Raw genomic sequence first — 21,854 nt, forward strand, 5'->3', positions numbered from 1 at the left:
CAGAGCCATGGAAAACATATTGATAAACTTCAGATTTTGCTTTTTATATGTGTTCTCGGTCTGTCCAGTTAATCTCTGGGCTCATTCTGACATCCTGGGGCACAGAGTCCCTAAGTGCCCCGTTTGTGTTGGTTATTGAACACTCCTCTAGTCATTTATTCACTGTAGTGGGAGGCTGCTTTAAGATAAGGACAGCGTATTTCATGAAAAAATTAACTTTTCTGTATGGTGAGGGTCTAGTATTGATGAAGTCAGAGGTCTTGAACCTAACCACCAACACATTACACAATAATCATTTGCAAGTGAAGCTGTTTAGAAACAAGGGTCTCCTGCATGACACACAGCAGCTCCCAGTGCCACTGGGACAAAGGTGATGGAGAGGTGGGAAAGAGAGAAGTGAAGTGGGTTTTTATTGTTGATGTTGTTTGATTTTTTGCTTATCTTTGGTTTTGTTTTATAGATATGTTTTTTAATCAATATTCTTTTTATGCTTTCCTTGGGGAGGATGCTGCAATGGTGAAGGGACTGGGAAATATGTGGAATTGGGGGGGGGGGAATAATATGAAATTCCCAAAGAATAAATAAAAAAATTGTGCTTAAAAAAAGACTAACTCCTAAAGTAATCTATAACTATATCATGTTGTGCAAAAGGGACAGTGGCCTGCAAGACTTACTGTAGGCACTTGTCAGATAGTACAGAGTTATTTCACACAGTGACTGAGTTAAAACTTTGGATTCTATTAAAGCAAAATTTCTGAGAAATATCAAAGTAGAAAATAGTTTTTCTCTAATTGACTGAACTCTAAATTTGGGAGAAATTAACAAAACCAGAATTCAAACTTTTCTAATGTACTGGCAATTTACCTTTATTAGACCCTACATAAAAGAATGGGTTTGACACTCAGTGCTGAACTATAACCATGCACCACGCAGCAGAAGACCTTTCTGCTTCATGATTAAAATCAAATTCAAGTATAATTTTAGTTGAAATATTAAATTATTTCCTTTCACCTAGTAAAAGTTTAAATCTAAAGGCAATTTCCTTTTAAAATATAAGAAGAAAATCTATTTATAATTTCATAACTCTAAAAATTAATAGAGGCAACCAAGGACTACATTGATAGTTTAGATTGTTTTTCGAGTCATGGAGATTACTCTGACCAACCACTCAGAGATTCTTTCTTCTTGCCTGGTACTGAGGTACTGAGGTACTGAGGCTTTTGTTAGTCTATGGCTTTTCTGAGGAGCAATGTAATCCCGAGTTTCTTAACTTCCTTTAAGATGTGTGTATGACTCCATGCATGCATGAATATGTGTGTCTGTGTGTGTGTGTGTGTGTGTGTGTGTAGTAGAAATTTAGATAAATATAAACTAACACAGTTCCTTGAGTTTTTGCCAAACTGCTCTGCTATTGTCTGTACCTCTTTCTCCATCTCTATCACCTTTCTCATGTGTCTCTAAATGGAGCCCCTTTTCCACTTTTCTGTTTCCCACTTGTCATCACCTACATCCCGCTCTTCCCCTCTCAAGCCCAACTCCACTCTGCCTACAACCCCCTTTTACTCTTCCTGTTTCTGTGATTACTCCATGTGTATCCCACACCTAAGGATCTGAAGCTAGGATCCAGAGAAGATAAAGGTCATAAAGCATTTGTCTTTATATATCTGTGTAATATGACGGGCCAGCTCATTGGGGTATCTGTTCCTGCCCGGTACCCCACAGCCAGCAAGTCCCAGAGAAAATCAATCACACAGAGATCTCTATAAGTTATAAAGCTGATTGGCCCATTAGGTCAGGCTACTTATTAGTTCTTATAACATATATTACCCCATTATCTTTATTTACGTTAGCCACATGGCTTGGTACCTTTTTCAGCTGTCAGCTCACATGTTGCTTCTTCAGTGATCTGGGCAGGAATGATGGAGGGAGCTTCCTGCTTCCCAGAATATTTCTGTTCTCATTGCCCTGCCTCTATTTCCTGTCTGGTTGACCCACCTATACTTCCTGCCTGGCCAATCAGTGTTTATTTAAAATATGATTGACATATTACAGACAATTCTCCCGCACCATATCTGGGTTTCCTTACCCAACAAAATCTTTTCTAGGGCCATCAATTTACCTGTAAATTATTTCATTTTTTTCTTACAACTGAATAGTATTCCATTGCATTTACAGAGCATATTTCCACTATCCATTCATCTCTTGAAAGTTTTTTCATTTCCTGGGTATGTGAATAAGGCAGTTAAGCACATGGCTGAGCAGGTATCTATAGAGGAGGATGTAAGTTCTTTTGAGACTGTGCCAGGGAGTGGTGTGAACTGGTTCATATGCTAGATCTACTTTGAGTCTGTTGAGAGTTCTCTATATTGATTTCCAGGGAGGCATTTCCCACCAAATTTCCAGGAAATTTACATTCTCACCAGAAGTAAATGAGGGCTCCTCTTTCTCAGAACTTCTCCAGCATGTGTGGTCTGTTGTTTGGTTAATCTTAGTTACATCATGACTGGGATGAGGTCAAATCTCAAAGTTGCTTTAATTTGTATCTTCTTAATTGCTAAAGACAGTGAGCACTTCTTAGTGTATTTATTATCCATTTTTATTTGTCCTTTCGGGATTTCTTTGTTTAGAGATTGCTGAAAGAGAATTTTTTAGTCAATGTCTAAATCAGGCCATTTTTTCTCTTAACACTTTATAGCCCTTGGTGGCTCTCAGGGTTGAGGGTGGTCTTCTACTGCTAAAGATTCCTCACACTCACATTTAGGGCACAAGTGTGATTTGAACTGGATCTGACCTGAAAACCTCTTTCCCGGTCTAGTTGCCATGGTTTCAGAAACGACTGTGCACTGTGAGAAGGAAGCAGACAGTCCTACCCAGATGTCACGCCTGTAAACCATAACAAGGACCTCCACAGCAATGTCTCCATAAGTGCAATAAGTGACCCTTGCATGTGGGTGGCAAGCAACAGCTGTCTAACTGAACTTCAGACCCACTCCACAGGACAGAAACCATACATGGTACTGAAAACTAGCCAGTTTCCCATGTTTAGAGAGGCCATGGGCATTAGAAAATCTACTACCATCACATTGCTAGTCCAACGTTCTACTACATTCCAAATCTTCTCCTTTATCCGCACAGAAGCCTCTCTCTACAACAAATGGAGACTATCACAGAAAACCACAATTGGACACAGCTCAGAGATCAACCAATCGTACAGAGCCCAGGCCCATAAGTACGTCTGTATCAGAAGTTCTGACTCTATGGCTCAGAGAACATCACTGAAGAGTAGGAAGAAAGATTGCAAGAGCCAGAATACCAGAAATTCTGTGGTGAAAGAATTTTGCCTAAAAATCACTAGATAAACAATGGCAATCAATGGGTATATTAGCATAATCGGGGCAAGTTTTTATGGGGTCCCACACCTAGAAGAAGGAGAATTAGCTTCTCCCAGGAATGGGGCTTCCTCATTGGGTTCAATGCAGAGTGGTCTGCCCTGAAAAATAGAAACACAACAGCAAAATGGACTCAGAAGGTTGCACTTACGCATTGGTGCATACACATACAGACATACATGTATGATATATAAGAATAGCATCAAAGGAAAAGACGCTAACAGCTTCTGAGTGGGAGAATGAGGGAGGCTCTTGGGAGAGTAGCTGAGAGGGATGTAAGGGAAGAAGGGGTAAATCGTTGTAATTCTATTTCAATTGAAAACATATTTAAAACTAAGAATTAATAGGTAATTATATAAGAACATAAACTAAAACAGTGTAAAGCTACTTAAAATTGTAGGAACAAAAGTGCCATGCATATCACTCTTAAATATCCTTATAAACAAAGAGAAAGTGAGCAGAACATGGGTGAACACCGCTGCTCTCAACTACATTCCCTTATAATTTCACAAACAAATCCATCAATCCTACATACCCCATGCTTCTCCTGTATCCATAACCCCTCTTTTTAACTTTTTTCAGATTTATTTTTATCTTTTGAGATTATTGCTGTGGGAGTTCCTTCAGCTCCTTCAGCCAATCGCCGCTGAGTTACCAGCCCATTGGGGCGTGGTCTCTCCCTTTAAAAAAAGCAGCGGCTGTCCTCCTCTTTCTCTTTGTCTTCCGGCTCCGTTTCCGGCCCCTGGACTCCTTTCCTGTTCGCGCGGAGGGGCGGTTGTCTGGGACGGTAATCTGTAAGTTTTTTCCCCTTTGAATAAATAACCATTATATTAATCATAATTCCAAACTGGTGTGGGATTGTCTGTGACTTACGCCTTCATCTGGCGCCCAACATTTCTTCCTTCCTTTTCTCTCCCTCCATACCTCCCATGTACTCCTTCCTGCTTTCCTTCAAATCCATGGCCTCGTTTTCACTACTATTGGATGCATGTATGTATATGCATACACATATATATTCCTAAATGTAACCTGCTCAGTGTGCATAGTTACTTGTAAGTATATTTTCAGGGCCGACCGTTTAGCACTGGACAACCAATTGGTGTGCTCCTCCCTGGGAGCAACAGCTTTCCTGCTCCCGGCTTCTTCAGTTGCCTGCAGTGCTGGTTTGAACTATTTTATATAACATTCTTCCCGGGTTCTTTATGCATTTTCTTTTCCCTATTAGGTAGTTTTCCTGGTTTGTTGGTCACTTCCCTCCCAATCTTGCATATACACGTATATACACATTGTTCCTTACATTTCAAACATCTTGCGACTCCTGCTTCTGAGTGCCATGTTTCCACTTAACTCTATACCAAACTGTCAAGGTGCCTATGAGTTCATCAAATTCTCCTCTCTTCCCTCCACAATGCAGCCTCCGGAATACTCCATTTACCCCTCTGTTGAAGTTTTGCTTTCTCTTTTCATCTATTAACTTGTGTGTTTTGTTGTTCTTCTTCAGGTAGCCACTCAAAATGTCACTTCTTCAAGCATGCTTGCACAATTAGCATACACTGCCCTTCATTGAGCTCAAGCCTACACAGTTTTCCTGGTGCATGTGGCTGTTTAATTAGTTCACATTAATAAAAAGTTTCAAAATAGCAGGAATCTGGGTACATTGTTTTTGTTTTTACTTATCATTGTATCTCCAAGGCAAAGTTGAGTGCCTGGAAGTAGGGGAAAGGCAGTAATTATTTCCCATTAGGACAACAGATCATTTCATAGTTAATAAAAGATGATTAATTTAGAAACAATATACACTCGAGAAATGAGTTGATTTAGCGTTCTCCTCCTTTTTTTTCTCTTATAAGTGGATGTGCCTTACAACTGCAATCCTGACTCTGTCTCTCTCCCTCTTTTCATCTCCTTCTCATTCCTCCTTTCCCTCTTCTTGTCTCCCCTCCTGTCTTATTTTCCTCCAGAAAGTGAATTTTAATTCACCATATATCTTGGGTTGCAGTTCCTTCCAAAACTAAAGTCAGAACTGAAAAACAATGTACTAACAATATCTTTCTGTGAGTGAGCCATGAGGTGAAAGGAAGCAGAAAAAAACCAATGAAGTACCTGGGATTCCTCCACAACCAGGAAAACTTGAGGCTCCACTCACCCCACACTCAGACTTTCTAAGAGGCTATACACCACATTGAACTGCCAATCCAGGCCATTCCTGAGTGCCTCCCTTGGGTTTGTTTATTATTCGCCATTTAAGGATGCTTAGATCTTAGTTTGAAACAGTAGATACATCATAGGACAGAACAAAATATATTCAACACAAATATGAGGTGGGAAAGAGTCAGCAAAACTGACTCAATGCCTGCCTGCCCTGTTGGTCACAATCACAATCATAACCAGAGTGAAAGGAGAAGATGTGAATCAGGGTTCAAGAGACCATTGCTATGCTTTGAGGGAAGTGAAGCATTGCTCACTAATGAATGTGTCTGAAACAATGATCCTTCAATGATGTCAGATAATTCGACATGCTCATCCAAGGATAGAGACGTTCCCACTATATTTTGATGCTGGATCAAAGGCAGGAAAAGACTTGGCTTTGTTTGCTTCTACTGCTATGATGAAACACCGTGACTAAAAGGAACTTGTGGAGAAAAGGGTTTGCTTGGCTTACACATCCTGATTATAGTCCTGAAGAGGCCATGAGGAATATTGCTTACCGACTTGCTCCTCCTGACTTGCTCAGTTTGCTCTCCTCTACCCCCCAGGAACACCTGCCCAGGGATAGTACTACCCACAGTGGTCTGCACCCTAACATATCAATCACTAATAAAGAAAATGCACCAACAGGTTTGCCAATCTGATAGAAGCATCATCTTCTTCAAAGTGAACTCCAGCCTGTGTCAAGTTGACCAAAACCCAACCAGAATAAGAATCTGTTTCAGATATCTGTCAACTGACTGTATTCCTCTACCCAAAGTCTATGGTTTTTGATGTTATGTGGAATGCATAATTACATAAAATGAGCATAATTTTGGGCTAGAAAGATGGCTCAAAGGCTAAGTGCATTGGCTGCTCTTTCAAAGGACCTGGGTTCAATTTCCAGCACCCAAATGGCATCTCATAACTGTCTGTAACTCTAGCTCCCGGAAATCTGACACTGTCACATAGATATACACACAGGCAAACACAAATGTAAATAAAATAAGAAAATAATAAATAAAAGCATTGAAAGATATTTAAAAAATAAAACAAGCATAATATATGTCATTCACTTTGAGTACCTCTCCATCACTAATAGACTTAACAAAAGCAAGTCAATTTATAGAATTACAGATAATTCATCCAATGTATCTCTAACATTTTACTTCAAATATGATCTGAATTACTTATAAGTCTATGAATTCACCTCAAATTTTATTGAGTTTTATCCATATACAAGTAGGTCAATCTATTACCAGTTTAGCAACTCTTTTGAATAGATCTATGACTAGATAGTAATCTATAGTAATTGCCTTTCTGAATAAGAATTTGAAAATGAAAGAAAGTTGTTTCTAAGAAGGGACAGAGTTCATATTTCCACATTTTTCTTCTATATACGTGACATTTACTTTCAGTTTAGCTGTACTTGTATTCAGAAAAAAAGCCTTGTTTTAATGTCCACACTTGCATGTGTCCAGTTTGGTTTACACCACTCCTAAGAGGGAAGCTTTACCAGTTTGTTTAGTAGTTACCAAGAACTTAAGTTAACTGGTTATTTGAATTATTAACTTTCATAGTTACAAAGATCTACCTCAGAAAAATTGATGAACTACTTCTATATCAAATAACACATAATACAGTTGTCTAGCTGAAAGCAATTTCTTTTATAACACATTTAAAAACTGCAGTGGACTTAAGTTTTTTAAGCTCAAGTTACTAACTCTAGTTTTACCAGGGAGTGAACTTGGCTCTTTGATATCTGTGTTCATAATCAGTAAGAAATCATCTGTTTCAACTGGTTATTCAAATGAATAACCCAAAATAGGTCAAAAATACCTCCAAAGCCACTATGCAAGCCTCATGCTAATAACAAAACTTTGGCTTAAATAAAATATGTGTGTGGTTTCCTTTCCATTAAGACAGCAAATACCTGAGATGCCTTGAGAAGATGACACCTTTATTTTGCTCACAGTTTTGAAGGATTCAGTCCATGATCTGTTGGCCCATTTCTTTGGAGCCTGAGTTGAAACAGTACATCAGAAAGGCTGTATGTAGGAGAGAAAACTCATTCAGCTGCTCAGGCTTTGAAAGGGTGGAAGAGATAGGCACTGTGATATCCTAGTCCCCATCAGTGGCACACAACCAAGGACAAGAACTCCCAACATGTGGCCTAACTGATAAAGTTCCACAGCTCTTCAATAGCACCAGGCTGGAGACCAAGATGACAAGGGACTTGAGGGAATACTTTAGACCTGATCCCAGAATCGCAGAACTCCTGGGAAAGTTTAAGAATAGAGGCGCCCAGATCTCAGTGCAAGGTGTACCAATGAGGCAAGGTGCTTTGTTTGTTTGCTTGTTTGTTTGTTGTTGTTTTGTTTATCGAGGCAACATTTCTCAGTTTAACAATCCTAGTTGTCCTGTCTTGTAACTAGCCCTCGTAGACCAGCCTGGCCTTGAATTTACAGAGATCCACCTTCCTCCACCTCTGGAGTGCTGGAATTAAAGGCATAGGCCACCACTGCCTGCCTTTTTTATCTTTTGTTTTGTTTATTGGTTTCGGGGCCTTTTTGTTGTTGCTGTTGTTGTTGTTGTTTTCGGTTTTGCAAGATGCTTTTTTAGTTTATTTAAAAATAAAAACTATCTTTTCTCACGTTACATGCCAAATCTATTTCCCACTCCCTCCCTTCCTCCTGATCCCTGCACCTCCCCCCATCCCATCCCCATCTGCTCCTCAGAAAGTGTAAGGCTACCCATTGGGAGTCAACAAAGTCTAGCACATTGCTTTGAGGCAGGACCAAGCAAGGTATTCCTCCAGAGAGAATGGATTCCAAAAAGCTAGAACAAGCAGTAGGGATAAATCTTCACTGATAATGGCCCCATAGTCTGCCCCAGTCATATAACTGTCACCCACATTCAGAGGGCCTAGCTTCGTCCTGTGCTGATTCCCTCCTGTCAGGCCAGAGTTGGAAGGCTTCCATTAGCTCAGATCAGCTGTTCCAGTGGGTGTCTCCATCATAGTCTTGAATTCTTAGCTAGTATTTCACTCCTCCCTCTCTTCGACTGGACTTTGGGTGCTCAACCCAAAGCTCCCCTGTGGTTCTCTGCATCTGCTTCCATCAGTTGCTGGATGAAGGTTCTATGATGACTTTTAAGATAGTCATCAATCTGACTGCAGGGCAAGGTCAGTTCAAGCACCCTCTCCACTATTGCTTAGGGTCTTAACTGGGGTCATCCTTGTGGATTTCTGGGAATTTCTCTAGTGCCAGGTTTCTTGCTAGCCTCATAATGGCTCCCTCATCAAGATATGCAAGATGCTTTTTAATGCTGTTTCCCAGAAGGAGACTAGAAGCAGGAGACTACTCTTGGGCAATAAAGAATCTAACACATATTTTTAGAGATTTTGGATAATACTGAGACACAGTTCAGATATGAGGAGCCACAGTTCTCTCAGAGAACAACTTCCATGAAACCCAGCTAACACATCTGCCACAGTTAGAGTTTCCACTGCTTTGAAAACACGCTATGAACAAAGGCAGCCTGGCGAGGGAAGCGCTTATTGCAGCTTGCATGTCCACATCACAGTCTGTCAGGAAGGGAAATCCGGACAGGAACCTGGGGGCAGGAACTGAAGGAAGCACAGAGGAGTGCTGTTTACTGGTTTTCTTTGGATAGCTTACTCAGCCTTCTTTCTTAATAGCTCTAGGACTCCCCACCAATTTATGGAACCACCCACTGTGAGCTGGGCCCTTCCACATCAATCATTAATCAAGAAAATGCCCTACTGATTTGCCTACAGACAATCTTCACAAATGAAGTTCTTCCCACGTAATTCTAGCTTGTGTCAAGTTAACAAAACACAGCAGAATAAGGCCTGATTTCCTCTTTCTTTTTTCCCCCTTTTGTATTGATTTTATTGAGCTATATAGTTTTCTCTATTGCCCTCCTCTCCCCTCCCCTTCAACTCATGAGCATTGATGCAAAATTACTAAATAAAATACTGGCAAATCAAATCCCCTTTCTGAAAACGGAGGTTGAAACACCAAAAATGGAGCTTATCTGAAAGCCAGGCTCTCACAGGTGTGCCTTTGGAAGCTATGAATCCCATAGAGGCAGCTATAGACAGTCTAAGGATGTAAGCAAGACTCAGTTGTAACTGATCAGATTACAACAGTTGGCCAATTGCTCATTTTATATCCCCTGCAAAGGAAATAATAACACTTCTTTGGAAATGAATAAACCAAGTGGGCATTTTTTTACATATGATCAAAATAAAGAATATGAAAAGACACTAAAAGGAGGTATACAACATTGACATTACTACACAAAAGTTATCATTTTGAGTAATATGTTCAAGGTAATGAAGAAAAAGATACACAGAAAATAAGTAAATTGAGATCTATAGACTAGAATTAAATGTGCCTTTGAAAATATGACAGAAAATCCATAGACAGTCTTGATAGTCCAAGGGACATATGCAGAAGATGACTACCAAAGGTCAAAAGAAATATTCAAATTGTTGAGAAGAGAATAAAGAACAGGAAATAGTGAAACAAGTAAAAAAAAGGGGGGCTGGGAGTAATGGATCAATTCATCACACATGAGCTGATAGAAAACACAATAGTAAGCTGTCTGGGAAGAAATAAGAGTCAAGAATTCAATGACTTTCTCCTGACCCGTATGGAGATACGAGCTCACATGTTCAAGAAGATCTGAATTCAAGGAGAAGAGGTACAAAGAAAACTACATCTGGAAACATCTCACTAAGGCTGAAGGAAAGTAAAGACAAATAAAAATATCTCAAAATTAGTCAGATGCCAAGACAAACAACTTTCAAAACAACAGTAAGACTTGATAGGTTTGCAGAAAGACAGCAAGGAACAAGCTGGTTTCCCGGGAAGGAAATGTTACTAAGTCAAAGTTGTGCCCATCTTAAATATTCTTTAGAATTACGTTTATGTAAAAATACTTTCAGTCATACACACGAAAAAAGTTGATCAGCTAATTTTCAGTAAAAAGGGTATTAATTAACAACTTTATAATTTGCCAGAAAAAAACCCTGTAACAAATGAAACATTAAAAATATGCCACTGATTTGAAATGCTAGATGATTGAAACAGGTATCAGAAACTAAATTCACAAGTATAAAGTGACTTTTTAATTGAAGGATTAAAAATGTAAACGTTATTGAGCTTGTCGTGCATGTTTGTCAGATTTCTCTTCCTCTGGGTTTCCTATCACTGCCATACAGGAGTGCTGTCCTCCTCCGTGAGAAAGGCAAGGCAGAGAGTCTCATCTGCCCTTTCTGCTCAAAGAAATTGCTTCACAGAAGAGCATTATTTATCATGTTTGGTCACATGATAAAGTCAAAACTGCAAGGCTTTTTTTTCCTATTGAGTTTATCATTTGGTCATGATAAAGCAGGCAATCTATTAGTAATACGCTGAAGCACATTAAGATATAAAATGTTTCCAATGTATACTCAATCATTATCAATATATACTAAATCATTAATGGTCACTTCTAATGAATTTGTCTCAAAATATCTATAAGGGCTATTCTTGATTGTCTATAAATTAACTAAACACATGCAAATGGGCATCCTCATAAGGGACATTTTTGTTCAAATTACTTGAAGTGGGAGAAGCCACCCTAAATGTGGGTAGTACCATCTTGTGGCTGTCCAGATAAAAGGACATCGAAGGAGGAAAGAAAGTAATTTGCTATTGGCATGTTTGTCTTCACTCTTGCTGGTCAGTTCATTTATCCTGTGACTTCTGAAATCTTAAACTGGTATGAGAGCCAACTTCTTCTGCTTTCCAGTGGAGATTGGAGATCAGAAGCATTCCAGATATCTTCCCAGCTTTTAGTCCCAGGTTTGAACTGCTGAGACATCCAGCAACATGGATTGAACAATTCTGGGATTTTTGGCTCCCCCCCAAGAATCAGTCATTATTGGACTACCTAGATTATATCATGTAAGTCAATCAAATGAACCTCTTTAAATATATATTCATTCTATCAGTTCTGTTCTTACATAGACTCTTGAGTAATACAGTATCTTTAATCTTATGTGTATAAACTTCATTAAAATTTTCTTTACTTTTTCACTAAAATATATACCTGGGCTAGTGAGATGGATCAGTGGGTAAAGGCATTTACTGCTAAGCCAAATAACCTGGGTTCTAGCCCCAGGAACCATACGGTAAAAGGAGAGAACCATCTCCTGCAAGGTGTCTTCTAACCTCCCTACTCATGTGCACGTACAAACACACACACACATGCACACATATTAAATAAATGTATTTAAAATAAAAATATATTTGCCAATATTTAAACAATCCTGTGACTACCGATTTTTGCTCTTGTTTCATAATTGCAAAAGTAATTACGGTACTAAAACTTTTCAACCATATTTTACTAGTCAATTATCCATATCAAACAGTATTCAAAACAACACACACCATGTTTTGTGATCCATAATCATCTGTCAACCAAAAAAGTCATAAGATGTATTCATGGAAAGATCACAAGATAACCTTCTAATTGGGTTCAAACTACAAATTTGCCTGAAGAATTGAAAGAAGTTTCAGATTCTGGAGATGCTAAGGTGTCTGCTAAATCAACAAGCTAGAAACATGAAAACAAGAGACCATTAAACCGCTATGAACTCAGCACTGTGTATCAGCGCTTCTCGGGAGCCATCCAGTATCCTGGTATAATGAAGACCCTTCTTGAACACAGGTAGCACCATTCCATCATCTCAGGGCCCAGACTGAATAAGAGGAAAAAAAGAGTAGAAATCTCAACAAGCAGAAACAGTTCCCTTTCTCCACTTCCTCTTGACTTAATGTAGCCAGTCATTTGGACAGTGACCCAGATCTGAGTCGTTCTGGCCACCCTGCCTCCTCACCTTGATGGACTCTAGTCCTCTACACTGTGATCCAGAATTAACCTCTGCTTACTTAAGTCACTTTTATCAAGTATTTGATCAAGGAGAGAAGAATAATTGATACAGTGCTCTTCCCCATGGTGTCTGTACATGACAAGCATCTGCTCTGTTCTGGACAGATAACATCTGTCTCTTCTTTTCTAGTTCAGAGTCCCTGCGTAGTAAGGTAGCCAACGGACTTGTGAGTACATTAAAGTACTCTATGGAAATAATCTCAAGTTCAAAGTCACTATTTAATCTTCTGTGCTTTTAAAAATAATACTTTACTGTCTATCAAATGTATAATATTCAACTATGGGACACTTACATTTTGTGAAGATTTCCCTAAGATATTCCATTATACTCAAAGTAAAATGTTGAAACATTTTCAGCTTTTTTGTGGGGAGAGTGAGTAAATTAGTTTTGAAGTAAAGCATTTTAGATGTGAAATGCAATCTATTCTTCCTTTTATATTTTTGTTAACCTGTAAATGGATAAATCTTATTTTTAAAGGCAATATCATTTGTGAAATATGAGTCAAATGTGACAAAATATTCTGCTTGTTGTTGGAGGGTTGTCTGTCTGTCCAGAATTGTGTGTGTGTGTGTGTATGTGCGCGCGCACGCGTGCTTTAGGTCAATGTATATATTTGTGATATATTTGTGTGTAGTCCCTATTTCTCTAGGCTAGTTTAAAGAGTGTCTGCTATCATATTACCAGAGGAAAGCAGTCAACACGAGCAACAGGTATTCAGAAACCTTTTCGTAGAGCCCAATATGCTTTCCAGTACAGACATTTTTTTAAAAAAGTTATAAAGAAAGCCTTTGAAGACAGGAATTCAAACCACAAACAATGCAACAAACATTCTCTTTTGAATTACAGAAAAAATGCTGTTGCCAATTTCGGGAGTCCTAGATCAAGGCAAACTCTCTTTGGTCAAATTATCTGTCTCTACATACAGCTCCACATAATCACACGCTTGCTTCACCTCTCAGGCGAGATGAGCATGTAAAACCCAGAATGTTCGTCTCTCCATCAAAATACCAGTCTGTGGTAGCCTTTCTGGCTCTATGACTCATATTTATAAATATGAGTCCTAGCAGCTCGGAGCTTTCTTCATTCCCAGTGCACGCATTGCCTGTCATCTTTCCCTTGAAAGGAGCACAAACTATCACAAGGGGACATCATCGATGGAGAAAATATCTTTTGATCCTCTGTCTTAGAAGACCTTCATTAAGACCAGGTATTTTTAAAGAAAAAATAAAAATGTAAAGGAAAACCTTTACATTAAGCCTTTTACAGACAAAATAAAATGATCTTTGAATTATAACTGGCATTGCTTTATTCTGGTATCCTGTCTTTGTTTTAGGGACCCCCACACCCAATGATCAGTGCTTATTCCGCTAATCCAGGAATGTAAATTAGCTACTAAGTTTTTTAAACCTCTCCAATCGCCGGGCTTGGAAACCCGTTCTTTTATAAGTGAACCCACAGTATCAAGATTGTATCGCTTTCTATCTTTATCACAAGGTGGTTGGTGGGAGGTTGGCATAAACACGATTGCTCCTATGGATATCACCATTTCCTTGTGATATGAAAATTGGACTCTTCCCAAACAGCGGGAATTCACAGATAAACCATGTGTCCCCTGGGCAAGAAGCCAGCAAGCTTGGGTAGTGGTGTTCTGACGCACAGGGTGCTACTCTCAAGGAAGGCACTTGAGCAGTTTCTGAATTGCTTCAAGAACACAAGCAGCACCACAGTAGAGATAGTAATGTTTAACCTGTTTATCAAACAAATCTTTTCCATAGTAACAAAAGAAATTGCCAAGCAAACCTGGCGCTGTCTAACTGCACACTGGATACGGCTCTGCTTCCATCCACTGGTCACAAACAATACCCCTAAGAAGCGCGTCAGAAAGGACAAAAACATCAAGAGCCATTCTCGGTAAGTTTGCTGTTTCCCTTGTACCACTTGATATAAAACTTAGGCATCCCTCTGCCTTCAATATCCACTTCTCTTCCTTGGGCTCCAAAAGCCAGCTCCACAGCTGGATAGCTGCGACACTCACCCCTGAGCGCAGGACCCTTCCCGTGTCCAAAGTCCCAGCTCTCCACTTCCCCTGCCGCAGAAACACAGTGGCATCTCTCATTCAGCCAGGCTGGGGCAAACCAGGACTGAACCCAACAGTTGTAGAGTGTGCTTCAGGTGTGAGCGCATCCGCGTTAAACCCAAGACAAAGGCTACACTCAGTCTTTCGTGGTTAGCACCCTTCCCTGGGTAACCCGTATTAGCTTTCTCTCTCAAGCCCATCCTCTGAGCCTCGAAAGTCACCGGCAGGAATTGCTTTCAGAGGGGTGCGGCCGCGGGTGTAAACAGTGCTTACTTGTAATCTACCAAGGGTCTACCAAGGGAACTACCCTGGCAGCCCCGGACTGGAGAAGCCTAGCCAGAGATCCTGCCTCCAGCTGCTTGGGTACCCCTCTCAGCAGAGGAGCAGGACCTCCCGCGCGGAACCCACCTGGGCAAAGGCACCTGCTGCCAGCGCTCCAAGACAGTAGTGTGCCAGCTCTTGCGCTCTGAAGCAGCGACAAACCTCCCAGGAACACAAGCCAAAGAGAGTGTGGACTCTGCCTGAGGTTGATACGAATGGTCTTGGCAATCACTCACCGCGGAGGGTGAAGTAGCTCAGGCGGCCGGAAGGCTGCGTGCAGCCGGCATCCCAGGGCAACGGCATCCTCCCATCCTTTGTCAGTGACTGGTGGTGCACTCCTCAGCTCACAAACGTGCAGTCGGGTGGCAGGCAGCCCGACTCTGGCTAGGCTCCCCAACCCTCTTCTCTCCTCTGAGCCTCCTCCCCTTCTCGGTCCCCCTCCACCAGCGGCACTCACTGGGCTCCCATGATGTCATCCAGTGGAAATCTGCCATGCTCAAAAACTGGAATAATCCAGCGCTCACGCGGGGAAAGCAGAGCAGGCAGAAGATGCAGTAGAGGCTTTCGGAGTTCCCAGAACGTAATGTGGACCCTACTGTTAACTGGAGTCAAGGACAGGAGACAGCAGGGACTTCGAAACGGGGGTGGGGGCGCACAGTGGTGCCAGAACCTAGGAAAGACAGTGTTTTCTGCTCTGAGGATTCGGAAATCAATATGTAAATTAGTGGCGAAAGACACGGGTATGGAGAAAGTTTTGTCTCTTTTGTTGGTGGTGTTCTTTTCACTTCTCCGGAGCCACGTGTCTGTGATAATCCTTGTGCTGCTGACAGGAGAATAAAGAGAACCTCAAGAAACGCAGAAGCCAAGGTCTCAACAGAAAGTTCAGGGTGTCTCGTCAGTACCTGCCTTGGGGATGGGCAGCTAAAGTTAAGAGGTGATAAAGGGTGGTTGATCTATGACTTGTACACGGTTGAGGCTGCTGCTCTGGGACTGGAAGCCACCAGAATCCCTGCTATCTAGGTAACACTCTCCTCTTATGCTAGCAGACAACCTAGGGCTGCCACCAAGGAGGGAAACAAGTCACAGAACTTTTAAGCACAGGTGCGCTGCGGGGTTCCTACGCTTTAATGCTCTTTGTAATCCTCATAGAAGTCCTATTAGAGGAAATGGACCAAGGAGCCTTAAATAGTCGCAAAGTTTCACCAGTATTAATACATAAGCACAACCTGCTATCTGAGGTCCAGGTATCTATGAATCTAGAACAGCTGCAGGTCAGAAATCCATGCTGTTAAATACCAAAGTCCCTGGTCCTGAAGAGGTGCTGCGTGCAGTGGTTAAGAGTGTTCACTGTTCTTGTGTGGGACCTGAATTCGCATTCCTAGCCCCCTGAGCCCCCACCGGAAGATTTCCCTTCCTTCACAACTCCAGTTCCGAGAGATCCAGTGACCTCCTTTGATCTCTGCAAGCACCTGAACACACATGATTCACAAACACATACTCAGACCCACACATATACACATAAAATAATAACTCCAAACAAAACAAACAGCAAGCTCCAGCGTCTGAGGGTTTGTACCCTCAGCTGTCTGTGCTTCAAGGAGACTCTTGACTTTCCCAGGATGACCTGCGATTTCTCATCCGTGGAAGAGGTTTTTGGGCTACAGAAATCGTCAGTGTTGACGGTGGAAATGTACTCCCAATACCCGAGAACAGCATCTAGACTCTGTTCTATAGAGCTATACCTGCTGGGGTAGCATTTATTACCAATGTGGGTTCAGTTTAGACCTCGGTGTCTTTTGTAAAGAGAATGAAGACCCTACATAGCAATAACTGTAGCAAAAACACTGAAGCCTAGTCACCATGTTAGATAGGTTTGTTCATGCATTATGAAATTGTGAAATTCAGTAGGGCTTCTCCCAGGGAAAGATAATAAATTACCTGTGAAATGGCCAGAAGAGCGTTGGAGCAATAGCTCAGTTGTTATAAGCAGTTGCTGCTCTTGCAAAGGACCTGATGCCGTTCCCAGAACTCACAATGGCCTGTAACTCCAGCTACTCAGGTAACTCAGCTAGAGACAGAGGCTCATGTGCACATCTCTTAATCATGCTGAAATGCTGACTGTCTTGGTCTTGTCTATGTTTTGTGCAGGCAACCACAGCTGCTGCCAGTTCGAGTACAGTAATCCAGACATGTCCATTAAACATTGTTTTCGCCTGGTCTTCCTTGATTTCTGGCTCTTAAAATAGTCTCACCCACTGTTCTATGATATACTCTGCACACTCAATGGAGGGTATATGTTTCACATTATGACTGAACTCTCCACAGACATTAGTTCTTTGTGCTTGACCAGCCATGAGTCTCTGTATAACCAACCACTGTCCACCAAAGAAACATGTTTCTCTAATAAGGACTGAAAGTTTTACTAATCTATGACACAGAGATGTCTATTTAGAAAGTAGTTAGATACTGTATCTGCTTAGCAAAATACTAGTAGTAGGCTCACACCTGTGGTTTATGGTCTCCCCAGTCACAGGTTCTGGACCAGGCTTATTGTACCAATAGTGAGTTTACACCTAAGGAGCAGATTCTAAATCCAATCAGAAAGCAGTTTGTTCTCTCCATGATATTTGTGCTGCTATTATACCCACGGACACGCTTTACCAGAGCTCACAGCTGGATAAGACTGCTGTTGAATCCCACTGTACAGCCACCACTGCACTTTCCGGTGCTGTGGCAGTTAACAGTGAGAAATGAGTGTTAAGTCAGCATCAGCTTGATTTCCTCAAGTTCTGTGACCAAAGGGTAAGATTTCTTTATTATATGATCTCACCATCAAGTTCTGGTGGGCAACCAAGAATAACGTTAATGGCTTAGATTGTTTTGGGGATCTCTTGGTTCCTTCAACTACAACTCTGAAGTACTTGGTATGAGATATTTTTTGTCAGCCATATTTTTTAATGTTTAAAATTTTTAAATATTAATCTATTAGTTCTTCCTGAGGAAAAAGACCATATAAATGCCATGGACAATTTCTAGAAATAATTATTTTTTAAAATATCAAAATAGTGAAGATTGTTTTTAAAAATCATAGCAAATGTGAGATAAACTAGTGAAAACACTAAAAATGAAGGATTTGGGGGTGAAAGTAATGGCAGATTTTGATGTGGAAATGCATTCCAGCTGCTTTATAAAATGAATTAGAACCCTTAATGTAAGTACATCTTAGAAGGTCAAGTTGCAAAACCTGCCTCTTGGATTGGTCTTTCATACCCCACCTGTCTTCACTGTATCTCTTTATCTCCTGTTCCTAATTATTATTGGAACTAGTCCACAAGCATGGAAACAAAGCTAGATCTGGAGACGTTAATAACCATAGAGACAAAAAAATCATTACTAGGCCTGCTATGAATAATAATTGAATGAATGAATAAATAAATAAATAAATAAATAAATAAATAAATAAATAAGTAGCATTGCTCTAGTGACTGGAGAAATACCTCAGCTGCAAAGATTACTGAGTGCTCTTCCAGAGGACCCAGGTCCAATTCCCATCACCGACATAGCAGCTCACAACCATTTGTAACTCTAGTCTCAGGGGATCCAGCATCCTCTTCTGCTTCTGTGGCACTATATCTGCATAATGCGTAAGCAGGCAAAAGATTGATGCACATAAAATGAAATAAAATAATGACAAATAAATTACTGCCTTTAAAAAAATTAAAGAAAAACTGTCACCAGTGTTGGTGGTTGATATCTGCATGGGTTGTTTTCAGGTTCTTGGCCTCTTCTTCAAGCAACTGAAATAAAGACACAGATTTGCAAAAGTAGAAGCTTTATGTAAAGCCAAACAATTGCACAAATCTGAAAGAAATGCATTAGTTAAAGCACTCGTTGAGAAATGTTTTGGAAATCACCATGACCTTTCATTTTTAACAGCTGAGTTTTTTCTACACCTGGGTTAGAAAAAATCCTGTTTTATTAAAAGCTAGACACATAGTAAGGGTGCTTGTAATCCCAAAGTGAGGGTGTCTGTAATCCCACAGTGAGGGTGCCTGCAATTCCATAGTAAGGGTGCTTGTAATCCCACAGTGAGGGTGCCTGTAATCCTATAGTAAGGGTGATTGCAATCCCACAGTGAGGGTGCCTGCAATTCCATAGTAAGGGTGCTTGTAATCCCACAGTGAGGGTGCCTGTAATCCTATAGTAAGGGTGATTGTAATCCCATAGTGAGGGTGCCTTTAATACGATAGTGTATGTCTGTAATCCCATAAAGAGGGTGACTTTAATTCTACAGTGAGTGCCAATGATTCCTTCGTGATGGTGCCTGTAATCCCATAGTGATGGTGCCTGTAATCCCATAGTGAGGGTGCCTATAATTCCAGTAACCTTACAAGAGGATGAAAGGTGAGGAGTAGGGAGTCCCCAGAAGCCCAACTCTCCCAGTATGTGCAACAGGAGATCCACAAAAAGAACCTGTCTCAAAGGTAGAAGGTGAGAATCTACCCCTGAGGTTGTCAGTTGACCTCCACATATGCATCATGATACAAATTCACATACACTGCTGGTCATGGACAGACATGTACAAACATTTACACACACACTGTAAATATGCACACAAGTCTTTTCCTAGCGGCTGTCGGCCTACCAACATCCTTGCCTGGGAAATGACAACTTTCATTTCTAACCCAAGTTTTTCAATTTCCCTATAATTTTAAAAGTGATGTTTGAGAGTTTTATAACTGTTTGAGAATTTAATAATTGTTTGATGATGGTGCATGTCTGAAGCCTCAGCAGTGATAATGCAGAGGCAGAAGGATGTTAAGGCCGGTTGGAGCTATATCGCAAGTTTGGAACTATTTTGCATAGGGAGACTCTGGTTCAAAACGACAAAAAGATAAAAGAGTCCACTGTTTTAGTATTTTAAGATATTTTTATCCAAATAAATGGCTAAAGACTACCAAAATAAAATATTTGCCTGTTATATCCAAAAATTCAGAGAGTATTAAAATTCTTTGAAAATTTTGTATCTTAAATCATATTATATAAGCATAACTTACATTCTAAAATGATTTAACTGATGAACATATTAAACCTTGATGCTGAAGATTTAGAGTGGCTGTCTTAACTCAGCCCCATCAATGTGCTCTGCTGCACTGTTCCATGATGCTGCATGATTTTTTTCACAAAAGCAGCCAGTGATGTGGTGGTTAAAAAAGACAGATAGACAAAAGAGAGAGAGAGAGAGAGAGAGAGAGAGAGAGAGAGAGAGAGAGAGAGAGAAGGAAAAAGGAAGGAAGGAAGGGAGAGGGAGAAAAATACTTCCCCTTGTGTCTTTATGTCTTCTAACAAATACAAACTTTTTATGTTTAGGCTTAATTTAACTTAATATACTAATGCATAGCTAGTAATTTTTAAAGCAAGTTTTCCAGGGAGATACTGATCAGTGGACAAAATACTGGCTGTATTTGAGTTCAAGTCTCCACAGCTCACTAACACCAGGTGTAAGGGTGCATGTATATAATCTCAGTGTTCTTAGAGCAAGACAGAGGTGGAGACATGAGCTCCCTAGAAGTCCCCAGGCCAGCTAGCCTGCTTCACACAGTAAGAAACAAGGAGACCCTGTCTCAAAGAAGATAAAGATGAAACGGACACCATATGTGACCTCAGACTGACATGGGCATCATGAGACACACATTCCCATACCCATATGAATATATTAGCAAACATTTACCATGGTAGGCTTTACCAAATGTTGATAGGTAATAAATAAAATTAGGAGGTATATTACAAACTCATGTAACATGTCAAGTGTGTGTGGCAGTGATTATATGCTTTAGTCTGATTTATCTTCAATTCACCCCACGCTGTGTCAATTGTGTTAACTTTCCTCACACTTGTGAAAAAGGAGACTTAAACGAGTCGCAAACACTGTCCAGGGAACTAAACAAGCAATGGGCCATATATAAGGCTTGGTTCTATCAATCATCTCATCTCAAGCCTTTGTTCAAAACAGCAACTCTTAGATACATTTTTCTCTGAAAAAAAAAAAAAAGAACAATGAGAGCAGAGTGGTATACTGCTGTGATGGTCCATATTGTCAACCTGACGGGGTCTCGAGTTACTGGATGACAAGCATACCTGTGTGGGGGCATTGTCTAGATCAGGGTAATTATGATGGGAAGCCTTGCCTGCTGTGGGTCTCCCAAAACTCAGAAAGTCAGTCTCTCTCACCTCCCTCTCCCTCTCCTCCTTCTCCTCCTCCCTCTCCTGTCCTCCCTCTCCTCTTCTCTCTCTGCTCCCTCTCTTCCCTCTTCTCCCTCTCCTCCCTCTCCTCTCCTCCTCATTCTTCTTCACCTCTCTCTTCTCTTCTCCCTCTCCTCCCTCTCCTCTCCTCCTCATTCTTCTTCACCTCTCTCTCCTCTCCTCTCTCTCCCCCTCTCCTCTCCTCCCTCTCCCTTTTGTCCCTCTCTCTCCCTCTCCCCTCTTCCCTCTCGCTTCCCCCTCTCTTCCCCTCACAGTCTCATCCCCCTCACCTTTCTGTTTGCTAACAAAATGCAAGGTGAACAATTGCACCAATCTTCTGCGAATATATCAACCCCACCATGATGAACTGCACCCTCAAACTGTAAATCCAAATAAACCCTTTGTTGTGGTTGTTTCTTGCCAAGTATTTTGTCACAGTGATACAAGTAGTAATACAATATCCACATCTGTTTATTTGTATGTTATGTTTATATTCTATTTGGTGAGTAGTTTGATTTGCAAACTTTTCCATCAGTTACTAAATTTATCACTAATTTTATTTCTACAACCCTTTTAATGAAATATTTCCAAAATTATTCATGATGAGAGGGTACTATTTTAATTTTACTTTTTAGTTCATCCTTAGTCTTAGAAATTGTAGTGGCTTTTC

At 40.6% G+C, this 21,854-nt stretch overlaps 1 protein-coding gene and 1 long non-coding RNA gene across 6 annotated transcripts in view; one reads left to right on the top strand and one right to left on the bottom strand.

Annotated features, from left to right (window-relative positions):
- Marchf1 (membrane associated ring-CH-type finger 1) overlaps window positions 1-15,348 on the bottom strand; it is an 846,936-nt gene extending 831,588 nt beyond the window's left edge. For 2 of the 5 annotated variants that reach the window (XM_085680337.2, XM_085680336.2), the window contains exon 1: window positions 15,029-15,325. The gene's annotated coding sequence lies outside the window, so the exon portion shown is untranslated. Of the gene's footprint in view, window positions 1-15,028 lie in introns of all 5 variants that reach the window. The other 3 variants (XM_085680340.2, XM_085680338.2, XM_085680339.2) reach the window with 3 other exon arrangements.
- Window positions 15,349-21,492: 6,144 nt separating this feature from the next.
- The window catches only part of LOC146890647 (uncharacterized), a 38,997-nt gene continuing 38,635 nt past the window's right edge, over window positions 21,493-21,854 (top strand). The window contains exon 1 of the long non-coding RNA XR_014998656.2: window positions 21,493-21,566. This is a non-coding gene — a long non-coding RNA (uncharacterized LOC146890647). The remainder of the gene's footprint in view (window positions 21,567-21,854) is intronic.

Source organism: Myodes glareolus, chromosome 23 (genome assembly GCF_982192425.1).
Source record: "Myodes glareolus chromosome 23, mMyoGla1.1, whole genome shotgun sequence".
Lineage (NCBI taxonomy): Eukaryota > Metazoa > Chordata > Mammalia > Rodentia > Cricetidae > Myodes > Myodes glareolus.